The 26,230-nt window shown below is 45.8% G+C and overlaps 1 long non-coding RNA gene across 1 annotated transcript; it reads left to right on the top strand.

Moving 5' to 3' along the window:
• The first annotated feature begins 213 nt into the window (after positions 1–213).
• LOC125397852 (uncharacterized) lies at positions 214–20,306 on the top strand. Its single transcript, XR_015735404.1, has 4 exons — positions 214–461; positions 558–711; positions 17,196–17,671; positions 19,757–20,306. It is a non-coding gene; the product is annotated as an uncharacterized LOC125397852 (long non-coding RNA).
• The last annotated feature ends 5,924 nt before the right edge of the window (positions 20,307–26,230 follow it).

Here is a 26,230-nt window from a genome sequence, read left to right as displayed (position 1 = left end):
ACACCCAGGTTGGCAGTGGCAAGGGATGCTGGGATGTCGGTCCTCACTTTCCACCTTATTTGAGTCAGTATCTCTGTTGTTCATGCTGCATACTAGGCTAGCTGGCCCCCCAGCTTCTGGCTGTTTTCCTGACTCTGCTTTCCATCTCACTGGAGAAGTGCTGGAATTATAGCTAAATGTGAAACCTAGATTTATATAGATTCTGGGGATTTGAACTCAGGCTATCACGTTTGCATGGCAAGAACTTTGCCCACAGAACCATCTTTCTAGTTCCTCCTGCCCCGGCTTTTCTCACAAGAAAAGGGCCAGAAGCCAAGGACTTTGCTAGTCTTTGAGAGAACAGCCAGGAGGAGAGAATTTTTGACAACTGAATAGGAACCAGATAGAAGCTATTGTCAAAAGGCTTCCTTCCTTCCTAGGAGCCGGGCTTTACTCAGTACTCATGAGGACACCCTGGCCTGGTAAGAGATTCATAGAAACCTCAGTGTTTTCCTGGACTTCTGCCTTGTGGAATTTCTCGTTAATTTGTTCTCTCATCCTTTCATGTTTGCATGAAGTCTCATTCATGGGGTAGTTTGGAGGAGGCTGAGATCCTCGGGGATGGACCAGAGGTGCTGCTATCAGAATGTGAGGTTGTGAAGCTGCCCGGAGGAGTGTATGAAACCCAGAAACGCTTCTGATTTGTTTGGAGCAAAGCTGTGCTTAGAAAAGGTATGGGTTAGGAAGCAGAAGGGGGACTGGGGCTTCTCTTCCCTGGGACTCCCTCTGTCCCTGTTTTATCTGGCAAACCCTTCACGTCTCAGCTCGTTTCCAGCTGAAGACAAAGCGTCGTGCCTGGCTGTATGTGCTTTTTACCACAATTTATATTAAGTATTTCCTGTGGGATGATGCATTTGTCATCTGCGATCCACATGCACTTAGCGCAAAGGCTTGCACACGACCGCTGCTTCGTGAGCAGCTGCACCGGCCTCTGGGAGAATGAAGGTTCCGACTGCGTGAGCAGGAGCTGCATGCAGGACAGGAGTCCCCATTTCCACTCCGGGGCTTGCCACGAAGAGCAGCAAGATCATTTCTCGTCTGCTCTGAGAAGCAGAACAAAAATTGTAGTAAGCCTTCTCCAAGCTTCCTTTTAGCTCAGAACGTGTGGAGGGCCATTTGCAGGAGTCTGAATGGCAGTGACTGAGCTGTGCTTCCTTCTCTCCTCCCTTGGTTTCCCCCACTTCCACCACTGCAAGACCCACAGACTCCTCTGGATGGGTCTCCGCTGTAGATGGGAAGCTTTCTGTGAAGATCTGTTGGCCTCTGCACTGTGTTCTAATGATCTGACCTTAGGCTCCCAGGTAGCTTCCCAAGGTACAGCAGCCTCCAGCTGCCAGTTCCTCATTCCGAGAGAGGCCAATCTGTGGGGTCACCTAAAGACCAGAGCTGCTTCGTCACAGGCCCCGCTTGCCCCAGATAGGGCTCGAGGGTCTGCAGCTGTTCCGGGAGATTAATTATGCAGTGCCGGAGGGCAGAAGGAGCCGTCTTTCTTGATCACACATTGCGCCCATGACAAATGGCTGGGCTTCCTGAAAGCAGAACTGAGACTTTCCACTGACAGTTGTGCTAGAGGAAGCCCAAGCCAGATTCTGTAGATCGTTCATGATTTGTCAGTGTGGGATGCTCTGCCTCCTTGCTGAGGGTGGATTTCCCTCCCTCCCCTGTGGTCTTGGCAGAAGGCTGCAGCAAGGAGATGGCCAAAGAAGCTTGTGAGGGTTTCTCACTGTTGTTGTGTGAATGTGACATGTTTCTGTGAGCTTGTGTGCTCAAACACTTCGTCACTAGCTGGTGGTGCTGGATGGGAGAGTTGCAAAACCTACAGGAAGTGGAATCTTGATAGCTGGAAGTAGGCCTCTGAGTGTGGGCCTTCAGGTTTTATAATCTCCCTCCTAAGTGTGGCTGCAGAGTGACCAGCTGCCTTCTGCTCCAGCTGCCATGCCTTCTCTGACATTATGGAATATGTCTCCTTGAACTGTGCACCAAAACAAGCCCTTTCTCCCCTAAGTTGCCTTGGTATGGTGTTTTGTTACAACAATGAGGAGAGCAGCCAGTACGCTCACCATTGTGCTGGCCACACGCAGTCTAGGAACACGTATATTTGTGTGCAGACTCACAGAGTCCAACCAGAAATATCACTGCCTCCATAGACGTAACATGGCCTGAAGAAAATTGCTTTGGTGCTTATACAAAGAGATGGCCAGTATGCAACACACACACACACACACACATACACACACACACACACACACACACGCACACACACGCACACAGTACTGACTGGTTTGGGTACACAACAGACCCTCGATGGGTCATTCCATCACCTGGGCATCTTCAAGGAGGGATCACCATGAAATATTCCAGGAATATTCCAGTATTTCCCAGCAGCCATAGGGACATCACTGAAGGTCCAGGGCTTGCACCTAGGAGGATCACAGCCTTATTTGATTGGTCCCAGCCAAATCCTATTCTCCAGCAGGGTCCACCACACACTCCTTGCTTTGCATTAAGCCCTTTCTCCCCAGAGGACCGAGCTCTGAGTGGCATTGTCCAGCATAGTCTTGTCTCCAAGGGTCCTCTGCTGGGGAGAAGAGGAAACAGGCATTTGCCTTGCTCTGAGCTGGAGACACATGTCATCCCAGAGGGCTTGTTCTCTACATTGAAGTGAGTTGGAATAGTTTCTTAGTTACTTTTCTCATTGATGCAGCAAAGTATCTAGTAAACGTCATTTGAGGGAGGGATGTTTATGTGGCTCACAGTTCGAGGGGACAGCCTATCATGCTGGAAGGGCATGGCAGCAGAACGGGGAGGCAGTGGGTGGGTCCCATGGCATCTGCAGCCCAGAGGCAGAGAGATGAGCGCTGCTGCCCTGCTCATACTTTCCTGTTGATTCCCTTCAGGACCCCAGCCCATGGCATTGTGATGCCCACAGCTAAGACATGCTCAGAGGTCTGTCTCCTGCATGTTTCCCGATTCTGTAAAGTTGACAAGATTAACCATCATAGGTGGGATCGGCAGTAGCTTTGCCACATGGCACTGGCTTTACTCTGAGCCTAGGAAGTGACTCTGAAGGATAATGACTGCTCTTTACAAGTTTGGAACCCACAAGGGTTCTGGGCTTCTTGCTCGTCTCTGTCCCTCTCTCTTCAGGTGTGTGATGACCTCTTCTACTCTCACTGTGGACTGGACCTTCCTTAGACTTGGTGCCATGTTGGCCCAGGGTCATGCATAGTTCTCACCAACAGGCTTGGGGAGCTGCAGGGGAGCGGGCTTTGTGTAAATACTGGTTTCAGGCATTTTTCTCAAGGCGCCTCTGTCTTCCGGGGTCCTGATAAGCAATGGTCTTAGGTGCTCTTCCTCCCTGCCACCTCACGTTGACTTTGCTGACTCACGACTGCCAATCAACTCCTAGCACATGACAAGTGTCAAATACTGCTTTACAGCTTATGACGCTTTTGCAAATCCTGTCACAAGATTCCACAAAGGTGCTATGGGACCCCTTGAGAGAAAGAAGGAGGCATGTGGGGGTGTGTATGTCAAAGGTTAACCTTAGGTGTTGTTCCTCAGCTACCATCTACATTTTTATTTTGACAGGTCTCTCATTGGCCTGGATCCCTCTAGAACTGCAGGCCCAATAAACTCCTTCTTTCTTAAATTGCTTTTTGTCACAGCAGTAGAAATAAAGCTAGGACACATGGTAAAACAATTATTGATTTTGTCTTAATATGATTTACACATGTAATTTAATTCTTCGCCATGGTCGCATGGAACAACTAACTCGTATGTTCCTGGAAATTTAGCAGTCAGCTCTTTTGAGGCAAGTGTGAGCCAGCTAACACACTGGCCACTGGGTTTAGGATGAGGTAGTTTAGTTTGTTGTCATGGCTGATCTTGTCTTTAGTCTTTGGGAAGTGCCAGACTGTCACGTGTCTTCCCCGATGTCTTCTAGCTCTTGGTACTGTGAAAAGCAGAGCCTCGGAGTTCAGCTATAGAGCTGCCAGAAGCCGGCTTCCTTAGAGAGCTGTTACCCCTACCCTATCCCGTCTACCAGGAGGCATTTATCTAAGACACAGCTGCTGCTCTCCCTGAGCCTCTGTCTGTGGCCTGAGGGGTGTGAACTCCTCGGGACCACCTCCTAGAGCTGTCAGATGGGAACCATGCAGGTCTGGCATGAGGCCAAGCCTTGTAGAGTCAACGTGGGAAGCCTAGTCTGGTGAGGGGACCCTTGTGAACACAAAAGGAGGAACCCATTTATGTGGCTATGGGGAAGCCATCATCCATGCTGGATGGAGATTGTCCAGTAAGGCTGCCTACTGTAAAGGTCATGGAGTCTCTTGACTTGACTCCATGATCTTTGCAAATAAGAGATCAGCGGGTCACATGCTAAGTCAAGAACTCAAGGAAAGGAGCTAAAGGCAGGCCCGTGGAATCTGAAAACATGGCCGCGTGCTACCCATTGTACAAAGGCTTTCTCTTGGAAGACTCAAAATATGTCTACTTCCTCCTTACAAGGCCTCAGCAACAAATCAAAATATGAATTTACCAAAAACCAACTTGGGGAATCAATGAGTTTATTGGGCTGACTTATGGACCATGGATGAGAACTTGCAGGAGTAAGCAGCCATACTGGAAAATCTCCATCCAGCATGAACGATGGCTTCCCCATAACCACATCAATAGAGTTCCTCTTTCAGTTAACCTTCCCCAGCCTCTATACTTCAGTACCTCCTGAGATACACATGAAATTGGGGTGGAATCACATACAAATGTCTGTGAGATACAGGAAGGGGCAGTTAATGGCTGCTCCACCTTCTACCAGGGAATATCAGCAGCCAAGACGCTTAACTGGAGGGGTTTCTTGCAAGTGTTCTGATAAGGTGGTGGCTGGTTTGCCAGAACACCTCTGATGTCCTCAGTGTTCCCCTCCATCTCTTTCCAGTCTCTGCTCACTTGGTGCCATCAGTAACACTGACCACTGCTAAAGTATGTCTGCTCCACCTGGTCCTGTGCTGTTCCTCTCCATACACCCCATTTTGTAGTGCTAGGCTGTCTTTCTTAGGTTTGTCAGTCCCCTGAAACACATGGACTTGGTTTGCCTATGAAAGATGCAGGCACCATAAACTGAACAAAGGAATGGCTACAATCTGGAGGTGTAGCGTACATTACAAATACGTTTCTCACAGCTATGGGACGTTGGGTCACCTCTTTAACCTTGGTGTGACTGGGTTTCCCCGTTTGCAAAATAGGGGAACAACAAAGCCCAAGTCCCAGTTTGTTGGGGAGCTAAGAGAAGGGGTCAGGGAGATGGATGACTCAGAGGGCAAAGGGCTAACTGTGAAAAGCTGATGACTGGAGCTCCTCAGCCACACGCAGTGTGGACATCCCAGCACCCCTATGGTGAGACGAGAGGTAGAGACAGGAGAATCAATGAGAAGCCTATAGGTCAACTAGTCTGGGACACACGGAACAGCAGGCACAAGAGTGGCCCTGCCTCAGATTTATAAAATAAATAAATAAATAGATGGATTGGTTTCCCATCTGCCCTATCCCATACATATACATCCTCCTACCACCATCCCCACTGGGAACAATGTTTTTTACTGGCTTGGTAAAAACTGAAAGTCATTCTTATATAATGCCAGCGATGCTGCATTATTCTAAGGGGAACTGTGGAAGTTGTCACTGGCAGTTCAGGTGTGCTTGCCATTGGCCCGCTCCTAGAAGTTCTAAGAATGTGTCAATGTGATGAATAAGCACAAGTGTCTCGGCCTGGTGTCACCCAGAGTAACAGGCAAGCAAGTGTGAAAAACCCTGCAACGTGCACTGCGGACCCTGCAAAGGTTTTCTTAGATAATGCAATTGCCCATTCTGTGCAATGGGAAGATGTCTGTTTTCGTTGGGTGTGAAAAGCAGATGTGAGGGGCTGGAGAGAGAGTTTCGAGAATAAGGAGCTTGCTGTGTAAATATGAGACCCTCGGCCCGGAAGCCACGCACAAAGTCAGGTACAAAGATGCATACCCGTGACCCCAGTGCCAGAGAAGCCGAGATATGAGGATCTGTGGAGCGTGCTGCCCAGCCATCCTGGCCTAATCAGGCACTGGTTCAGTCGTAGGCTGAAAACAACAAGGTTGAGAACATCTGATGTTGTCCTCTGGGCTCCATACATGTGCTTGCACATGTTCTTACACACACACACACACACACACACACACACACACACACCACACCACATGCACACAAACCACATACATATACACAAGGAAAGCCAGGGGGCAGAACAGTGCATTTAATAGATTCAATAAAAATTCAAATGTAAAGAAATTCTTGAAAAGGATATATCTAAGCAAAGGTCAGCTTTGGAGATAAAACTTAATTCTCTCCCTTAAGGAGAAATTTATTCCCCATTTCACTCATTTTCTAGATGGTTTGATTTTTTTTTTTAAATAGTACATGTTATTTGTAACAAAACACCACAGCCAAGGAAGGCGTTTCCACACGAAAGCAAAGCAAACTAGGAAATCGGACCTGATTAGCATCTGTAATTTGCATACATCAAGTTCTCCAAATGACTAAAAACAGCCTTGGCTGGTTTCTTGTTCCCCTCAGGGTACTGCCCTAGACTCTTGAGTGTGACACACACCACTGTTGGGAGGCAGCTCAGCCGTGTGTGGCAAGTGAGAGAGAAAGACACCTGCTGTTGACCTCTGGCCTATGAACCTGTGTGTGGAGACAGAAGATCAACTCACACATATGCACAGGCTCCCACCTACCTACACAATCACATCAGGGGAAATATTTAGAAGGGGAAGTCAATAACCATAGATGGGAAGGCCCAGGATAGCACATCCGCCTGGGCCACCAAGAACAGGAACATGCATGGGGCAGGCTTCTTCCTTTCTCCCTCCCTCCTCTCGCCATCCCTTCCTTCTTCCTGTTTTGGATTTGTGTGTACAGGCACACAGATGCCACAGCACATGTGTGTGGCAGTCAGAGGACAGCCTGGGTATTGTCCTCACTCTCAATCTTGTTTGAGTCAGGGTCTCTTGTTCACAGCTCCCCATGCCAGGCTCGCTGGATCATAATCCTGTCTCTGCCTCTCACCTTGCTGTGGGGGCCTCGGGATTATGGATGTGTGTTACCGGGTCTGGCTTGACCTAAATTCCGGAGATATCAACCCAGGTCTTCACACTTTGGTGGCAAGTCCTTCACCCAGCTCAGCCTCTTTTCCTTCCTTCTGTCCCCTCCCTGCCTTTCCTTCCTGTTTGTCCTGGGCATAGAATGGTGGACCTTAGGTGCATGCTGGTCAAGCCCTCTTCTGAGTCACTTGTGTACCTAGCCTGTCTCAGACACTCCAGGGGTGTGAACAGATTCACTTTTGAGCTATACCTCTGTGGACATTCTTAACTCTGTCATCCCAGCTGTAGTCAGCATTTCTGGGACACACTCATCTGCACATTCAGCGGTCATGGCACCCCAGATCTCTGCCAAAGATCCTGATCTTCAGCCACCATTGTAACATGAGGGGCTGGCTTGTTGGGGTTTCCGTCCCGCCTGGTACCCCACAGCCAGCAAATCCCAAAGAGAAATCACACACAGGACTCCATAAGGTTATAAACTGATTGGCCCATTAGGTCAGGCTTCTTGTTAACTCTTATAACTTATGTTACCCCATTATCCTTATCTACATTAGCCACATGGCTCCGTACCTTTCTCAGCTGGTCAGGTTACATGCTGCCTCTTCGGTGGTCTGCGCAGGAGTGGCAGAGGGAGCTTCCTGTTTTCCCAGAATACTCCCAGTCTCTTTGCTCCACAACTACTTCCTGTCTGGCTTCCCCGCCTATACTGCCTGCCTGGCCAATCAGCGTTTTATTAAAATATGATTGACAGATTGACAGAATACAGACAATTCTCCCGCATCACACCGTGGTGAATCCAGAGGGGCCATCAGTAGCACCTCCTTTGTCACATGCCACACACTTTATCTTCAGGGTCGGATCCTGGACCAAGCAAAACCTACCTCAGTCAGGCCTTTCATTAAACAATTCCAACTTAATTTTGAGAGAGAGAGTTGTAGGCCTTCAAGGTGACAGATCTTTGAAGCTCCTGTCTCAGGGGCTTCTCAAGCAGTGGCCACTATGTCTTCATCCTTGTTCTGGTTGGCCAGGCTCCCTGAGCACATTCAGGGTTCTACATATTGATACAAATTTAAGGCTATTTTTGTTATGCTGTATATATGTTTTTACTCTTGTTTAAGGCTATCGTACTTATTCAGCTCATTTAATAATGTAATATATTGAAAGTTATTACTATTAACTATTAGGATAATTAAGAAACACAGATTAATAGTCATCTAACAATCAAATGTTGAGCAAATTGGACAAGCAGAACACATTTTTTTTATTGTTGTTGTTTTTGTTTTTTGAGACAGGGTTTCTCTGTAGCTTTGGAGTCTGTTCCTGGAACTAGCTCTTGTAGACCAGGCTGGCCTCGAACTCACAGATACCCACCTGCCTCTGTCTCCCGAGTGCTGGGATTAAAGGCATACACCACCATTGCCTGGTCAGAACACAAAATTTATCTTGCCAAAATTTGCCAAAACAAATTAGTACAGTCCTTCAAAAATACTGCTTCATAGAAAAGTCTGTCAGATATTCTAGGCCTATAGGTTGAAGACAGATCCCTCAACGTGCAGAGAAACCTTGGGTGACCGTCCAACAGATATCTCTGTTGTTTCTATAGTTTTGGGAGTTGTTTTCTCTGCACTCTCTTGTTGTGATTATTATACCCTTGTTGGGTCTCTGATGGGGTTGAAGACTAGACAGCTATACTGTTTTCTTTGTTACCAAATTCAGAAAAGAAACTTGCAAAAGAGTTGTTAAGTTTATAAGGTTAGGAGACATAAAAGTAACTTGTTTATCTAAGAAAATGTTTTAATGTCTAAAAAGATATTTTTAGGATGATAATACAAGTTTTCATAGGAAGTAGTTTAGACTTTAGACTCACTAAGATAGGATAGATAATAGAAGAGCGTCTCCAAATTTGCCAAATGCAAATGGACTAGACATTTTGAATGTAATTCTTACCTGATAATTGTTCTTATTGTATATAGTTTTGCTGTGCTATAGTTAAAATCTTTCCTTTTTATTTGGACTAAAGGGGGAAATGTTGCAGAATATTTGTTTACACTGTATGAAAATGTGCCATTGTGACTGGCTTAATAAAGAGTTGAATGGCCAACAGCTAGGCAGGAGAGAATAGACAGGACTTCCAGGGAGAGAGCGGACTCTGGGAGAAAGAGAGGGGAGATGCCCATGAGACACTGGAGAAGTTGGACACAAGGTTCAGAGGAGAGGTAACCAAGCCGTGTGGCAAAATGAGATTAATAGTGTTATGAATATGGCATGAGGATCCCATGGTGGGGGACAAACATGCCAACAGACATAGGAAGGTTTATTAGAGGCAAGGTGGGTAGGGAGAGAGAGAAAGAGAGAGAGAGAGAGAGAGAGAGAGAGAGAGAGAGAGAGAGAGAGAGAGCTGCCTCCTTAAAGAAATGGCAGAAAGAAGAAAGGAGGAGTGGGCGGAGCTTGTCTCTTAAAGGGACCTTTGCACCTGCATAGAGTCAAGGTCCTGCTTGTCATGGGCAGAGGAGTGACACACTGTGCCAGGTTCCCAAAGTGCAGGCCAAGGTGTGCTTAGATGCTAACATCTCTCAGTTTTTAAAGATTAAATAGGTGCAGAATAGGGCATGGTAGGTTAAGGGAATGAGGGCATTGAGTTCTCAAGACCGCTTCTTTCTGACCTGGAGGGTAGTAAGCATTTTTGGGGAGACCTGAGAAAGCTGGGATGCTAGCCACATAGTAGGGCAGCTTGTTATTTCACTTCACTGTCCAGGATCTATGGAACTCTCTGGAACCTCTTGGCCTGGTAAAATGTTGGCAGAGCAGAGGACAAAGTTAAGAATTTTTTTCCCTTAGGTCTTGGCAATTGAGGAAGGTGGGTGTCAAGATCAGGAAAAGGTGAAGAGGCTTCTGCTCTTAGGGCCCAATAACTGAGTGAGCGGTGCATCTGACCTGTTTGAGGTGAATCCTCCAAGTCGGCTGCCTGCAACTTACAAGAATTTTTGGAGTCTGTGAAAATGTAAGTTTTAGACACATTAACATTACCACTGTTTATAGTCTGTATTGAAATTTACATTGTGGAAACAGCAGTATTTTCATGCCAGAAATGACTGTGACAGATGTTTTTTGCACAATGAAAAAATATCTTTGGGGCCCATAGTTAGGAAACCACCAAAGGGAATTTAAAATTTTCAGCTTGTGGCTCTGATGATAGTGGTACAGTATGGTGTTTAGTACTCCGTCAGAGTTGGATTAGTAGCATATTAGAGCTTTATTGATTAATGTTAAGACTATGAACAGTAGCTTAAGGAGAGAGAAACCTGGTAACTTACATTTGTCCACCTTAATTCACTTTCTTCTACCCTGAAACTGTGTATCTTAAAACACCTTTTCTTTAAACACAGGAATGGTAAGAAGTTATGCTGACATATGTTTTGTGAGTTTGTCCCTTTTAAATTGGCAAACCTGCCGGCTGTCAAACTGCATTAGAATTCTTGAGAATGATAACTCCTACTGGAGTTATGATTAAAAAATGACAGAGACTCACTTGATGGCTACCTAGACAGCCACCCCAGGGTTCTCCATGGTCATTGAGGGCAGGTCTTAGGGCAACGTTCATCTTTTGGCTGGCAGAGGTAGGACTGCAAGGTCCCAGAAGATCCCACAGGCTTCTGTGGAGTAAGGACCCATGGGAGGATTTTACCTTTGTCTTTGGCAACTCAGGCAGTTGGTTCCCCAGTGTCCTGTTGTCCACGGTCTGAAGAGGGTCTTTGCAGCAGCTGAGGTGAGAGGCAGGTTTGGTCAGTGGCTAGCGCTGCCACTTGTGAAGTGAGTTCTGGGTGACATCCTTCTGTTCCCATTCATCTTTTTTTTTGGAGGAAATGGGGGTGGTGCCAGGAGCTAATTGGTCTCTCTGTTATGAAAAGTCTTTTAAATAAACATTTTAAATGGCATATTTTCTGTATCTCTGAGCATATGAGGGCTGTCTCTTGGGTGTATATAGGCAGACAAACTTTGTCTTTAGTTACTTGTCTTAAGCACACAGGTGGCCAGTAAAGGCTTTATCCCTGGAATTAATTGCATCAGTACCCAGCATGGTCATTTATAAGATGACTCTTAACTTGCAGTCCTCAACAGTCTACAATAGGTTGGCAACTTCCATGAGGTTAGGACTTTACATTACATTCCTGTCAGGTTTAGCCTTAAAAACAATGATTTTGAATTGAAGCTAAAGGATTAGTGTCAAAATAAAACCTTTTAATGAGCTTAGGAAAGAAATCCAGATAACCATTTCATGGGTATTAAACATATGTTGTTACTTATTTAAATTCTCTAGAAGCTTGGTGTTGAACCCTTGGCAAAGACATGAGTACTTGGCTTTTGTTAATCTGAAATAGATCTTTATAACATTTAATTTTTATGAATATATAGAATATATTTTAACATAGAGTTATATCACATATACAGTAGGTTGTTACAGATCTAGCCATATATTTTCAATCATCATTTAAAAGTACATACCAGTTTAAAGTATTTGGGGATTGTTTTCTTAGTCTAGAAGGAAGTACAATGAACATAGCTCATTAGAACTGTTTAAAATAGCTTTTTAAACAATAATTACATGAACATAAATGCATAATTGAATTTAAGCTGCATACACACATATGTAGAGTTAAAGCTAGCTTATAGTCACACATAAAGTTAAATCAAAAGTCCCATGAATACTGAGCAAGAGGAAGCTGACTTTTCCATCTCTGACTTGCACTTTGTAACAGGCAGACAGGACATTTAAAGAAAGAGAGAGTAGACAGACACACACAGGTCTTTAGAGCAAAGTAAAGAGTGGAGAATCAAAGCCGCCAGTGAATGAGAAAGCATTCATTGTAGTTGGAAGAGAAAAGACATGCTGCGAGAAGTGGGTTCTTCGGCGGGCCCTGCCAAAAAGCACATCACTGTGCAAGCACGCACACGCAACAGGGTCAGTAAGAGGATTTAGAGGCAAAAACGTAAGTAAAAGGCGAGGTGAGGCAGAGTACACTTAGTAAAGATGGTGACTAGGTCACCTGACCTGCCCTTCTTCCCCTTAGTAAAGATGGCGGTGAAGGATCTCCTTTAATCTTAAACAAAATGGTGGCCATCACATGATTGTCTTTAACAAATATGTTGCCTGCGCATGTGTTGCAATGCACCTTATATGTTTCAAACCATATGCAACCCAAGATCATGGTTGCCCAGTACTGGTTCTTTCTAGCTCTTTCAAGCAAAGCTGGAATGCAGAGAGGAATCCTCGGTCATGGAAACACAGCAGCGAGATGTCAGGGAGGGAAGGGGCCGTTACTGCTAATTCTGCCGGTGTTGGGTAGAGTTCCAGTGATCCTTAGCTGGAAAAGCAACCAGCTGGAAAGTTACAGGGTTCTGGGGGTCCTCAAACTGCCAGGAGGCAAGAGAAACTGCCAGGAGAGCCTGCTGAGTTTCAAGGCCAAGCTTTCATAGTTAATAATAAGTCTCCTTGTCATAATTTGGGAGCCAGTGGTTCCCCAAAGAAAGTTGAACTACACTGTCATGCTATGACCTGGCATGGAGCCAGTGTGGTTCTCCCTCAGAAAATGAATGTTTCTGGGTAGAGGAAGATGAATGTCAAAGCAGGGCCTCTGAAGCCGTATCACTCATATGTAGAATCTAGAACTGTGGTCCTTGGTCTGAGGAGATGGCTTCCTGGGAAAAGTGTTGGCTGCACAAACATGTGGACCGCAGTTTAATACTCAGAACCTAGATTTAAAAAGCCAATTCCTGGCAGCATAGATGCTCTGGAGGAATGCAAGGTAGACACCAGCAGATGTTAGCTAGACTCAGTGTTTCAAGAAGTGACCAAGCCCAGACATCCAGAGAACAAGGGGAAAGTTCGAGAGGTGATAGTGAGGGAGAGACAAGACTCTGGTATGTGGCTGTCTACACGGTTTAGCATCTTTTCTTGTTGCTGTGATAAAATATGCAGACGGAAGCAATTTCAGGGAGAAAAGCTTTGTTTTTGGCTCATAGTTCTGGGTTATAGTCTATCATATTGGGGAGCTAGAGGAATCTGGTCCCATCCGTGTGTCCCATAATATATCTATAAATAGGAATAGGAAGTGGTCAGTACCTGCATGCCTTCTGCATGCCTTCAGCTCCCTCTCTCCATTTACGGGTTTCTGTGCTTATGGAATGATGCCATTCACAATGGGCAGATCTTCCCATCTCAATTGACGTGTGCAAGATAACTTTTGATAAATTATTATTATTATTATTTTGTTTTAAAGGGGGCAGTGAGCAATATGGCTCACTGGCTCAAGGTCCTTGCTGACAAATCTGGTAATCTGTGCTCCATTCCCTGGGCCCAGAACAAAGGCGAGAACTGACTCCTATGAGTTGTACTCTGACCTCCACACACGGGAAATACAATACACTCATGTGCACATACACATGCACATGCACACACAGTAAAACCTCCCTGAGGGTATGCCCAGGACCCAACCTCATCTAGACAGTAACCTGAGACCCTCTTCCCCGGTGATTCCAGGTTCTGTTGTGGTGAGAATGAACACAAACCATCATATGACCTAACCAGAAGGGCCATCCTGAGCTGTGGAGTGATTGAATGCCTCCATCCCTGTAACTCCATATAATATGGTGGCTGGAAGAGAGAGAGGTGAGGCATTTTCAAAAAGGTGTTGATGCACTGACTTCTCTGATGGCTAGCTTTCTGAACAGAGCCCGATGTGAAGATCTAGTGCTTGTCTCTGCTCATTGGCATTTGTGGTGACAGTAGCACAAACTACAGGATGCTGGATACAGTCATTGGAGGCAACACCAGCAACGTCTCAGCTCAGTCCCTGGGGTGGGGGCAGCAGTGCTAGCCTACAGAGGAAGGAGCAAGGGTCCAGTGTTCAGCTCTTCTGGTGGAGTCGGGTGGGCAATCTACCCTCTGGGGACATGGCCTGCATCCCTAGACTCTACTACACCCATGCCTGTGGGTAGAAGCTAGAGGTCAATACACTTGTAATCTTGTAATGACCAAGATAGGTGTCAACTCAAGCTATTTGATGTGAGATTTGTACTCCTAAAAGACCTCAGGCTGCTGAAGAAAGACTTCAAGCTTCTGGAGGTATGCTATGGTTTGAACAGGAATGGACCCATAGCCTCATATATTCGAATGTTTGGTCATTGGGGAAAGGTGCTGCTTCAGAGGGATTAGGAGGTGTAGCCTTGTAAATGGAGACTGTGTTTGTTTCCTGGCCACCCAAACCCAAATAATCACACAGAAACTGTTTTAATTAAAAGACTGTTTGGCCAATGGCTCAAGCGTATTCCTAGCTAGCTCTTACATCTTAAGTTAACCTACTTCTATTAATCTGTGCATCACCACAAGGCTGTGACTTACTGATAAGGTTCTAGCATCCTACTCCTTCGGCAGCTACAAGGCATCTCCCTGACTCTGCCTTCTTCTTCCCTCTATCTTTGTTTGGATATCCTGCCTAACTATATGCTGTCCTGCCATAGGCCAAAGCAGCTTCTTTATTAACCAATGGTAGTAAAACATATTCACAGTATACAGAGGGGAATCCCACATCAGAGCAGATGTGACCTTGTTGGAGGAAGTGTGTCATATCAGGGTGGGCTTTGGGGTTTCAAAAGTCCAAGCCAGCCCCCAGAGTCTCTCTCTTCCTGCTGCCTGTGGGTATGAATGTAGAACTCTCAGCTTCTCCTCCTGCACCAAGTCTGCCTGCACGCTGCCATGACGATGGTGAGCTAAACCTCTGAAACTGTAAGCCAGCCCCAATTAAATGATCTCCTTAGTAAGAGTTACATAGTCGGGCTGGAGAGATGGCTCAGAGGTTAAGAGCATTGTCTGCTCTTCCAAAGGTCCTGAGTTCAATTCCCAGCAACCACATGGTGGCTTACAACCATCTATAATGGGTCTGGTGCCCTCTTCTGGCCTGTGGGCATACACACAGAAAGAATATTCTATATATAATAAATAAATAAATATTTAGAAAGAAAAGAGAGAGAGAGTTACATGGTCATGGTGCTTCTTTTCAGCAATAGAATCCTGACCAAGACAGGGTGGCTAGGCTTATACCTGTGCACTCATTCCTGGTAAAGTGAAAAGGTCCCTGCCAGCCATGGTTTCCCCACTTAGAGAATGAAGGTGGTGCTACGATCTGCTGAGTTGCAGGCCACAGGGCTGATGGCGGAGGTCCCTGCCATTAGTCACCGGTATTGATCTCAACAGATGGACTTTTCTGCAGCAGCAGTTGCTGCTGCTGCCGCAACCTCGGCTTAGCTCGTCTGTCTGAAAAAAGCGAGCCCAGACCTAGCTGGCTTGGAGTGGGTTGACTCCCAGCTAAAGTGGAGCCTATGATCTCAGCCTCGGATATCAACATTGGCAGGCTTTTCTGTGCTCATGGAAAGAATATGTGGAAGCTCCTGCCAAGAAGGGGGAAAAACGGATTTGCCCACATGCGCCCAGCCCACTGATCTGTCTTCAGAGACAGAATGAGGAAACTACCTCTTTGATCCAAAGCTATTTTTGTCTGCCTCTAAGCAGTGCTTATGCTGCATTAAGAGCATTGTGGGGAAAGGGGCCACCAGCAGGCTAAAATGATGATTATCATTGGCTCAGCCCTGGATATGGCATATTTGTCTTTGTGGATGGTGCTGGAGGGTCCAGATTTGGGACACTTGCTGATGGAGGTTGAGCAATGGCGTCCCTAATCATGTGCCATGCATAGGCACTGTCTAGGTTGGGAAGGAGGCTATGATCGCTTGTATTAACTGTCAGCCTGACAAATCTAGACTCACTTGTGAGTTGGCCTCTGAGAATGTCTATGAAGGATTTTCTTAATTATGTTAATTGATGTGAGAAGACCCACTTGCTGTGGATGGAGCCATCTCTCTGGGTTGGTTATACACAATTATACAAAGATGGAGGAAGTGAAGTAATAAACTGAGCTCTGGCATTCATGCCTTCACTTATTGCTCTCTGCTCTTGACTACAGGTGTCACATGACCAGTGTTTTCAAGCTGATGCATTCCCTACTCTGATGGACTGGACTGTAATCTAGAATTGAGAACACTAAGAACTCAGCTGCTCTGTCCAACTCTCTGGTTCTTAGTGTGGATGGGCCTCATTCAATCAGACAAAGGACTGAATGGAATTGAACAACAGGTGCAGACTTGTCCTGTTGCCTGACTGCCTTGACCTCGACACTGACCTACCTGACTGGACTCAGATGTTAGCTTCTCCTGGGTCTTGTGCTTGCTAGCTTTGGGCTAACAGTGTTGGCTCTCTGTGTTTCATACCTTTAGACAAGGATAGGATTCACACCAGCTGCTGTCCTGGCTTTCCAACTTGCCAGCTGAAGACTGTGGGACTTGTGGGCCTTTATAATCATGTGAACTACCAATCTTCATGTATTTTCTTTCACTCCCAAATTATGCACGTGCACACGTTGCACACACACATGTATTAATATGTACATATGTGTGCATGGATTCTATTCCTTTGGAGAATCTCCACTAGTAATATACTTGTTTTGTCTATGACTCCATACTCCTAAAATTCAAAGCAGAGACACAGACTAGAAAGACTTGGGATCTAATAGTGAAAGGTAGGTTGTCTTTCTATTCCTGTATATGTGTGCTCATGTGCACACATAAGAAGATCAGAGGATAGCCCCAGGTGTCATTCTTTAGCTGTTTTCACTTGGTACTTGAGACAGGGTCTCTTGTTAGCCCAAATCTCTGTTACATAATCTATTCTAACTGGCCATGGGGCTCCAGGTATCCACCCATCTCTGCCTCCCTTGCAGCCATTTTGGGGATTACAAGAAGGTGCTGCTGTATGCAGTTTCCTGCGTGGGCTCCAGGGATTGAATTCAGGTCCTAATGCTTATGAGGCAATTGCACTACCAGCTGAGCTGTCTTACTTTGAATTTCTATTGGTGTGATGAAACACTATGACCAAAATCAGTTTGGGGATGAAAGGGTTTATTTGTCTTACAGATCATGAATCACAGTCCACTGAGGGAAGTCAAGGCAGGAACTCAGGAAGAATGGGAATCTGGAGGCAGAAAAAGAAGCAGAGGCCATGGAGGGGTGCTGCTTACTGGCTTGCTCCTTGTGACTTGCTCAACCTGCTTTCTCATATAACCCTGTACCACCAGCCCAGAGGTGGCTCCACCCACAATAGACTGAACCCTTAATTAAGAAAATGCCTTATAAGCTTGCTTACGGCCAGATCTTATGGTTTCCTCTTCTCAGATGACTCTAGCTTGTGTTGAGTTGACATAAAAAAAAAAAACAACCAACCAGCCATCACATGAACCGTTGCACCATCCCTGAGCCAGGCCTTGGAAGAGGACTTGGCACACTATGTAGTATGAAGACACTGTTGTGGTAGAACGACAGCTTTCAGCATCCCAAGGGGCCATATTTCGGTCAGAGTAGCAGTCAAAATGGATGTGGATGGAGCCTAGAAGGTAGGTGTTCCCAGGAGGTCTGGTGGTCTACCTCTCTGTTATCTGAGCCAGACAGGACTGACAGCATGCAGTGGGTTGTGGTGACCTGTGTGTGTGTGTGTGTGTGTGTGCGTCTGTGTTGAGAATGAGGAAAGCAAACATGCTTGACTGTTCTTGAGGAGAGGATAGACTGAACACTGAGTCTAATTTTTTATTTAATTGCCAATGTTTACATTCTATGTTTTTTTTCTCTAAGGCTAAGACAGTTAACCTTGTCAAGTTGTTATATAAAAACCAATGGGCAAGAGATAAAGCTCAGTTACCAGAATGTTTGCTTAGCATGTGTGAGCCCAAAAATTAGATTCCCACCTTACCAAAAGATAATTTATTTATATAATTTTCTTCAGTCAGTCACTATACACTGTCTCAAGCTATGCCAGTAGGGGCTGTTTCACACAGTGACCTGCTACCAACACACACACACACACACACACACACACACACACACACACACACCAGGTTTGACAAGATAACTCAACAGGTAAAGGTGCTTGTCTCCAAACCTGATAATCTGAGTTCCAACTCCAGGACTCATGTAGTGGAGGAGAAAACCAACTCCAGTAGGAGTTGGTTGCCCTCTGACCACATGTATACCATGGCAAGCGTGTGTGTGCGTGCGCACGCGCACACACACACACAAAATGTGAAAGTAACATGGAAAAATATATCAGTGTATCTAGGCATGCTTGCACACTTGTGTAATCCCAGAACTCAAGAGATTGGGACAGGAGACTAGCAAGTTCTAGTCAGCATAGGCTACTCTATTAGAGATGTACCTGTTTCAAGCAACAACAAAAGAAGAAAAAAGGGCTGAGTGTAGATCAATAACGGAAGAGTTTCCTATTCTGTTCAAGGCTCTGGGTTCAATCCCTAGAATGGAAAAATAAGATTATGTATTTTATCAGTGATCTATCTATGTATCTATCTATGTATCTATGTATCTATGTATCTATGTATCTATGTATCTATCTATCTATCTATCTATCTATCATCTATCTTATATAACAGAGCTTTTCATTACAAGTAACAGCCAAAACAGAGGTTAGGGTGGAGAAATAGATTAATTGGTAAAGTATTTGCAAGTAGGAGGACCTAGGTTTTGATTCCCAGCACCCACTGAAAAAAAAACACAATAAAAACTGGGCATAGTGGTGCACTCTTGCAATCCTATTGTTGGGGAAACAGAGGCAAGCAGATCCCTGCAGTGATATTTCATTTATATTTTACTAAATAAAGCTTGCCTGAAGACCGGAATGCAAAACAGCCACACTAGTCAGCTATACAGGTCAGGGAATGGCGGCACACACCTTTAATTCCAGCAACCACACTACATAGCTATAGAGGCCGAGAGGTGATGGTGCACGCCTTTCATCCCAGCACTAGAGAGGAATAGAGAGCAGGATGAGGCAGGAACTCACTCTCTTTCAGTCTGAAGATTTCATAGAGGCAAAAGCTCTCTAGTGGCTTGTCTGCTTTGCTTCTCTAATCTTCAGGTTGAACCCCAATATCTGTCTCTGGATTTTTATTATTTGGGCTATAGATCCTTGGTGCTTACTGGTCAGTAGGCCTACTCCACCTACTCCACTTAGTGAATTAAATCCTGTACAGGGGACAGAAGGCCATATGGGCTAGTTTATGGATAACTGGACTGGGCTGAGATGTCTAACACCGGACATCGTGGGGGATATGAGTCAGAACAAAATAGTTATCACCAGATGTTTGGGAAGCCGAAATGAAATAGTTCTGTAAAGTATAGACAACTCTGACTGGTAGATGTCACTTGTATATGAGTTTTGTATAAATATGGCCTTCAGGCCCAGAGGCCTTAGCTTTTACTTGAGCCTTTGCCAGATTGCCTGTGTGTGTCTATCTATAGCTCTGTGTGCTTAGCTCTATGCAGCCCGTGTGCTGATCTCCCCGTGTGCGTGTCTGTGCCTGCCTGTGTATGTCATGAGTGTGCTGGTGTGTGCCTGAAGATGTCTACCTGCCCAGTGGCCTTTGCCCAGAGTGAATGAAATATATTCATTTACCTGTCTTTTCCCGCAGTCTCTTCAATCTGTTGGCCTACAGTTCACCTTTTTCCCCTGCCTTGTACCCTGGGCCTCACATCTGGCAGAGTCAGCAGGATCCTGAAGAGGTGGACTGAAGCCCTGAAACGCTGGAAACGGAACAGATGGAGGCCAAGAATGTTTCGACTGTGCTGAAAGCTGGCCTCGAAGGCACTTTGCTGTGAGAAGCCAAAGTGCGAGTTGAGAGCCAAGGGAAAACCTCAGTGTGTGATTTAGAGCACTAAGTCCCTTTTATCAAACGGGAGGCAATGTAGACGAAGCCCCAGGGAGTCAGTCCTTGCCTGGTTTCTGAACCCCTGAGATAAGGGGGCGGGGAGAGAATGTCTCGTTAACTGTGAAACAGATGGAGAAATTGACCTCTATCACCACCCATCCCTCTTTAAGGAAGTGCCTACAGGTTCCAAGGCCACAAAACTGGGGAGAACAGTTGCTAATGAGCTGGCCGATAGCCAGAGTATGTCTGGTATGGACCAATACTGGCAAATTGTCAGAGACTGTGAGTAAATAAACCACCTACTTGTACTTAATACTGATAGTCTGATGGTATGACAAAACCATGCCAAGCTCACCAAATAGAACAGTTTCTCTTGGAGGACGTGCTCTTGAGAAGGGAGGCTGCCCTGTGTGGGAAACAATGGGCCTCAGCATGGGGTTCTCTTCATGACTGAGTGCATTCTAGGGGTGAAGCCTAGGTCCTCAGTTAGGGAGGACTCCAGATGATTGGATCCTTTAAGTTGATCTCACTATTCATTGACCCCCCCCCCCACTCCACTAATGTACAAAGGGGTGTTAACCCTTATTGACATTGGAGCTGACTGTATTTTGGTCTGTGGGAACCTAGACTTGGGGTGTACATGCATGACCAAGGCCTAATGAGGCCTTGTTGGAGGAAGTATATCACTGTGGGGGTGGGCTTTGAAGATTTTTTTTCTTAAACTTTCCTCAGTGTGACAGTCAGTCGACTTCCTGTTGTCTCTGAGTCAAAATGGAGTACTCTCAGCTCAGGCACCACATGGTAGCATGCCTGCCTGCTACAGTGTTGCCTGTCATGATGATAATGGACTGAACCTCTGAAAACTATAAGCCAGCCACCTCAATTAAATGTTTTCCTTATAAGAGTTGCCGTGGTCATGGTGTCTGTTCACAGCAATAAAAACCCAAATTAAGACACCATCTGAGGAATGATTCTCAAGGCTGACCTTTGGCCTCCAAAGTCATAGTATGCATGTCCATTTCATACATGAATCCACAGGTGTATATACCCACACAAACACACCATCCCATATGAACAGGGAAGGGGAGAGAAGGAGAGAGAGAGAGAGAGAGAGAGAGAGAGAGAGAGAGAGAGAAGAGAGAACTTGCTTCTCTGCCCAGAGCAGCGAGGTGGTGTCAGGGCACTGCAATTGCTTTAGGTTTTAAAGACATTCTCACTAATTACAGCAGCGAACATTTGATAACTATTCTTGTTAAAAATTTAAAAGAGCAAATTAAGCAATTACTGCCCAATTTGATTCAGCAGAAAATGGAACAGAGGGACAGAGGGGATTAACTAATTCTAAGACACACACACACACACACACACACACACACACACACACACACAGATATGCATGATAAAACTCAACCTGACCCCTTGTTCCTGCCTCAATAGTTCTGAAACTAGACCATCTCCCCAGAAAGCTATAGGGTTGATGCTGTCTTAGTTTCTTTACCCGTTGCTGTGTTAAAACACTACGACAAGAGCAATTGATTTATACAGATTAGTTTATCTTACACTTCCAAGTATAATATAATATTACTGGGAAGTCGCAGCGCTGGGAACTTGAAAGACCTGGTCATTTTATACCCGCAGTCGAGCAGAGAGCAATGAACGCTGCATGCTAGTGCTTGGGTCGATGTTTCCACTCACGTTGTTCAGGATCCCTGCGTAGGGAATGGTGCTGCCCATAGTTAGGGTGAGTCTTCACACCGCAGTTCACACAATCAAGACACTCCTCCAGGACATTCTCCGAGCCTAACGTTAATGGAGATAATCCCTCACAGGTCTACCTAGAGGCCTGCCTCCTGCGTGTTATGTTGACAGATACTGCCCAGTATTATAACTGGTCAGGATCATGTAGTGAACTATTCATTACTTCCAGAGTGACCCAAGACAAGGGTCCCCAAACACAATGGGGTCACCCTTGGTGCCTACAAAGTCATAAACACCCAGGGGAGATGATGGTAGAAGGAGAATTCTTCCATTATGAAGACAGCATGGGGATAATTTGAAGGCAAGGCATCAGCAAACATGAACACTAGATGGTTTTATTGGGGAACCTCATGCACATATCTGTATTGAACAGATGTTATCCCATGGTAGAAGCAGGCCTCTTCCTTAGCATGCTCCGGTGGTGATTACATTCACATACTACATGTCCAGAGACTGTGGATGAGAGAATTTAACATTATAATGAACAAGTTTCCTTTAGGTCATGCGGAAGGAAGCTCCCAGGATTTGGGCTCATTTAAATGCCGGCCCCCTCATGGTTTTCTGAGGAAGGACATCTCTGAAACCAAAAACCTATTTGAAGGGATATTAGAAGTCTTTTTAAGGGGCAGCAGCTTCTCCTCACAAAGCCTGGGATTTGCTTCTGAGGTCCTGTCTACAGGCTATCAGGTGTAGGAAATGACAGCTTGAAGCTACAACCCCAGAGCTGGCTGCAGAATTGCGCTCATGGGTACACATCAGTGCTGGGTGATTGTAGGTTGGTGGGATCAGCATGGCCCATCAGATGCCAGGGAGGATGGGAAGCACCTACCAGCACCAGCTTGGGCCAGACATACTTAGCAAAAGGGCTCGTTGAGTTCTTTCTCCAAAGCCTGCCTCGGTTTCTCAGTATTTTGGCTTCCGGGAACCTGGCACACACTGGGGGAGGGGAATGGGTTTAATATGGAAGCACTCAGGATGGAGCTTGTCGTGATTGATTGTGGTTCAGATTTCAGAGTGCTGAGGGCAAGCCAAAGAGTCCCTAAGTCTCTGAGGGATGTTCAGATGAGGTGGCTGGGGTCGGATGCAAGGGCCCAAGAGTCGAGTGGTTGAAGATTCTTGTAATTCAGAAGGCTGAAAGGAAGCAGCAATACCTTCAAAATTCTGAAGGAAAATCATGTTGATTTGGGCCACACTGCGCTAGTCCTGTGGATTTGCTCAGCTGCCAGAGCCCCAGCCCCAGCCCCAGCCCCAGAAGCTTCAACCAAACAACACACTTTCTCACGTCTGTGAGTGGTGGAAGTCTGTGAATGGAGGGGCAGCAACTTCGATTTCTTCCTGGGCCTTTCTCCTTACTCAGAGACGGCCTCTCTGACACCCTATACTTATGTACATACTCATTCTTTATGAGGCCACTTTGCACTGTATGTGTCCTAATGTCTTCTTTTTAACTTCTCTTTTTCTGTGTTGTGTTTATGTGTCATTTATGCAAGCGCGCGTGTCAGAGGAATACATTGAATATTTTCCTTTATTGCTCTCTGCCTTCTTCCCTTTGAGACTGAGTTTTTCATTTAGCCTGGTATTCATCCGTCACTACTGTTATTGTTGTTGCTGCGATTATTATTAATGTTATTATTGGCTTGGCTGCTTGACCAGCAATGCCTGGAAATCTTCCCATTTTTCCCCGCCCAGAATGCTGGTGTCATAGGCATGAATAGTCACATAGGGCTTTTAGATGGGTGCTGGGGTTCCAAACTTGGGTCCTCTTCTGTGCATAGCAAGCCCTCTTACCCACAAACCCCAGCTCCTACTCGTCATGCTGGATTAAAGCACCACTAACAGAGTCATCTTTTCTTAATTACTTCTTCTCAGGCCATGTCTCCACATAAAAGTCAGAATCTCAGACAGTGGAGTTAGGACTTCAACAATGAATTTGCCATAGACACAGCTGAGCCTCTAACATCAGCTAACAATCACGAGTGGGAAAGGAAGACATTTCCAGATGGGCACACTTCTCTGAAATGTCACTGCCCAGGTTGCAGGAAACAGGGGTACAATGGGATGGAGAGCTAAAGGGGCTCCCCAGAGGCATAGTGAGGGGAAACTTCTCCCTGGCTGAGTGGAGGGCGTGCGCAGGGGCATCCAGGGAGATTCTATAGAAAATGAAACTCATGGATTAAGCTGCTGTAGTGGAATAAAGTGGAAGGGATTTTACAAGCACAGGGAAGGGGTGCAAGGAGTGTGAGGATAATTTGGGGATAAGTACGGACAAAAATTGCCAGATCCAAAGGAAACTTACACTTCCCCAAATTCTGGCAGCCAGACAAAAGGCAGCATTCCTTGGGAATTACCAAAGGAACCGGTTTCCCTGTCGCTGGCAGAAGGGACAAATAAATAGCATGGTTGTCTGTGATGCCTATTAGCAGGGCTGTCTGTGATGCCTATTAGCATACCAAAGCTCATGCTGACCTCCGGGATCCCTCAGGATCACAAGTACCTGTTACACATTTCAGCGTCCATGCTGGTATCCTGGCCCTTCTCATCCCGCTCCTCACCCTAAACTTATGGTCTTCCCTGGTCCCAGCTTTTCGTCTCTCCATACAACCCTGCTATTTCGACCATGCTCGCTCTTTCTTTCTCTTCCTCACTTGGTCCGCTTTGTCTTCCTCTCCTCCCTTCTCCCTGTCTCTCTCTTCTCATTGCTCAGACCAGTCTGCTGATCATGTTCAGTCTACTGCTTTCTCTTCCTGCTCTGGACTCTTCCAGATGCCCCTGGCTGCATTCTTCCCCGCATCTACAATACCAAAAACTTCCCACTTATCACACCTTGGAGTGGTCGTGTCCTCAGTTTATACAAAAAGGAACAGATGTAGTGCAAAATAATTAGGCAGTTGGTTAAAATGAGCAGCAAACGACGCCAAGCAGGAAAATAAAACGAAGCAGATGAAAACCTCTAAGCAAACATTAACTACTGGGGAAATTAAAAAATTGTGTATGAAAGGCTTGGGACTGAACGCAATGTATACACTGAATGATGACTTTATCAAGAACAAGGAGACCTTCTCTCAACTCTGAAATCAAAAGCAAAACTGGACCCACTGCTCACTCAAGCAAGCAGGACTCTGGTTCATGCTGTCTCCAGGAGGCGAATAGCGGGAGCGGAGATCGTCCAACCACTAAGGCTGGGGACAGAGGTAGTCTATTCCCCGATTGGCCGACTTTCACGCAGGGTTGATACTGATTGGTTGGCTGCAAAGTATCTTTCCTGAGGCCATTGAAAGGGGTTAGCCCTGGTTCTGCTGCTGTGTTACCATGGCTACAACACAATAGGGCTTTTCCCAGGAGTGTGGGAACTTTGGGCGTTCTCAGTCCCTCCAGAATTAGGATGTAACTATGCTGTTGACAATGAGAGTTGGAAATTATGTAACTTGTGTGTGGTCCTTCTGACTGCTGGGGAGGAGAAGCCTCAGGAGAGAGAAAACCCTCCTTCCAGTGTGGGGATGAGGATCACACCCCAAAAGAGCAAAGTTAACCCTGTATGCCATTCCTTAAACTGATAAATGTAACTTCTAACCAACGGTTTCCTCTGGGCAGTCACATGCTATGGGCAAATAAAGGGCATAGCTATTTGTCCAATTTGTATAGTTGTTGAATGCTTTATACTTCAACGACTCAAATTTGAGAATATTGTGTGTGTATGTGTGCGTCTACATACATTGTATGTGCTTGTATGTGTGTACAGGGACTCACATACATGTGTTCATGTATATGTGGAGGTCAGAGGTTGGCACTGGACAGCTTCTTCTATTAATCTCCACCTTAAGTTTTGAGACACAGTATCTTATTCAGCCTGGAGCTCAGGATTTGGATAGACTGGCTGGCCAACAAGTCCAAGGGGCCGTGACATCTCCTCTGTATGTAGGCGGGTTACAGGATCCCACCATTGTGCTACATAGTTCTTAAATGGTGCTGGGGTTTTGAACTCATTTCTATCCCTTTAGGCTTGCAAAACAAGTGCTTTACCCATGGAGCCCAGACCCTTTTGAGAACATTTTTTTTTAATTCAATTAACTTTTAAAAATTTTTTACTTGAAAAATTTGAAAACACACATTGAAATGTTTTTATTATTATTATTATTATTTGGATTTTGTTTTGTTTTTGAGACAGGGTTTCTCTGTGTAACAGTCCTGGCTGTTCTGGAACTCACTCTGTAGACCAGGCTGGCCTCGAACTCACTGAGGTCCACCTGCCTCTGCTTCCATGTGCTGGGATTAAAGGCGTGCCCCGCCAACACCACCAGGCTCATATTGAAATATTTTGTGATAAAGCACAGGGGCTTACGCTCACATCTAGAAACAGTGGCTGGATTTCTGTAGTTCCCCTGTGAACTCTAAGGGAAAGGTTTCCCGGACCCAGCCATAGAAAACCTTTCTTAACGATTTCTCACCCTGCCGGGTTCCTCACGCTGCTGGAAAAGCTGA

Source organism: Myodes glareolus, chromosome 18 (assembly GCF_982192425.1).
Source record: "Myodes glareolus chromosome 18, mMyoGla1.1, whole genome shotgun sequence".
Taxonomy (NCBI): Eukaryota; Metazoa; Chordata; class Mammalia; order Rodentia; family Cricetidae; genus Myodes; species Myodes glareolus.
The sequence above is the reverse complement of the archived record's forward strand: the minus strand, read 5'-3'. Positions and strand labels throughout refer to the sequence as shown.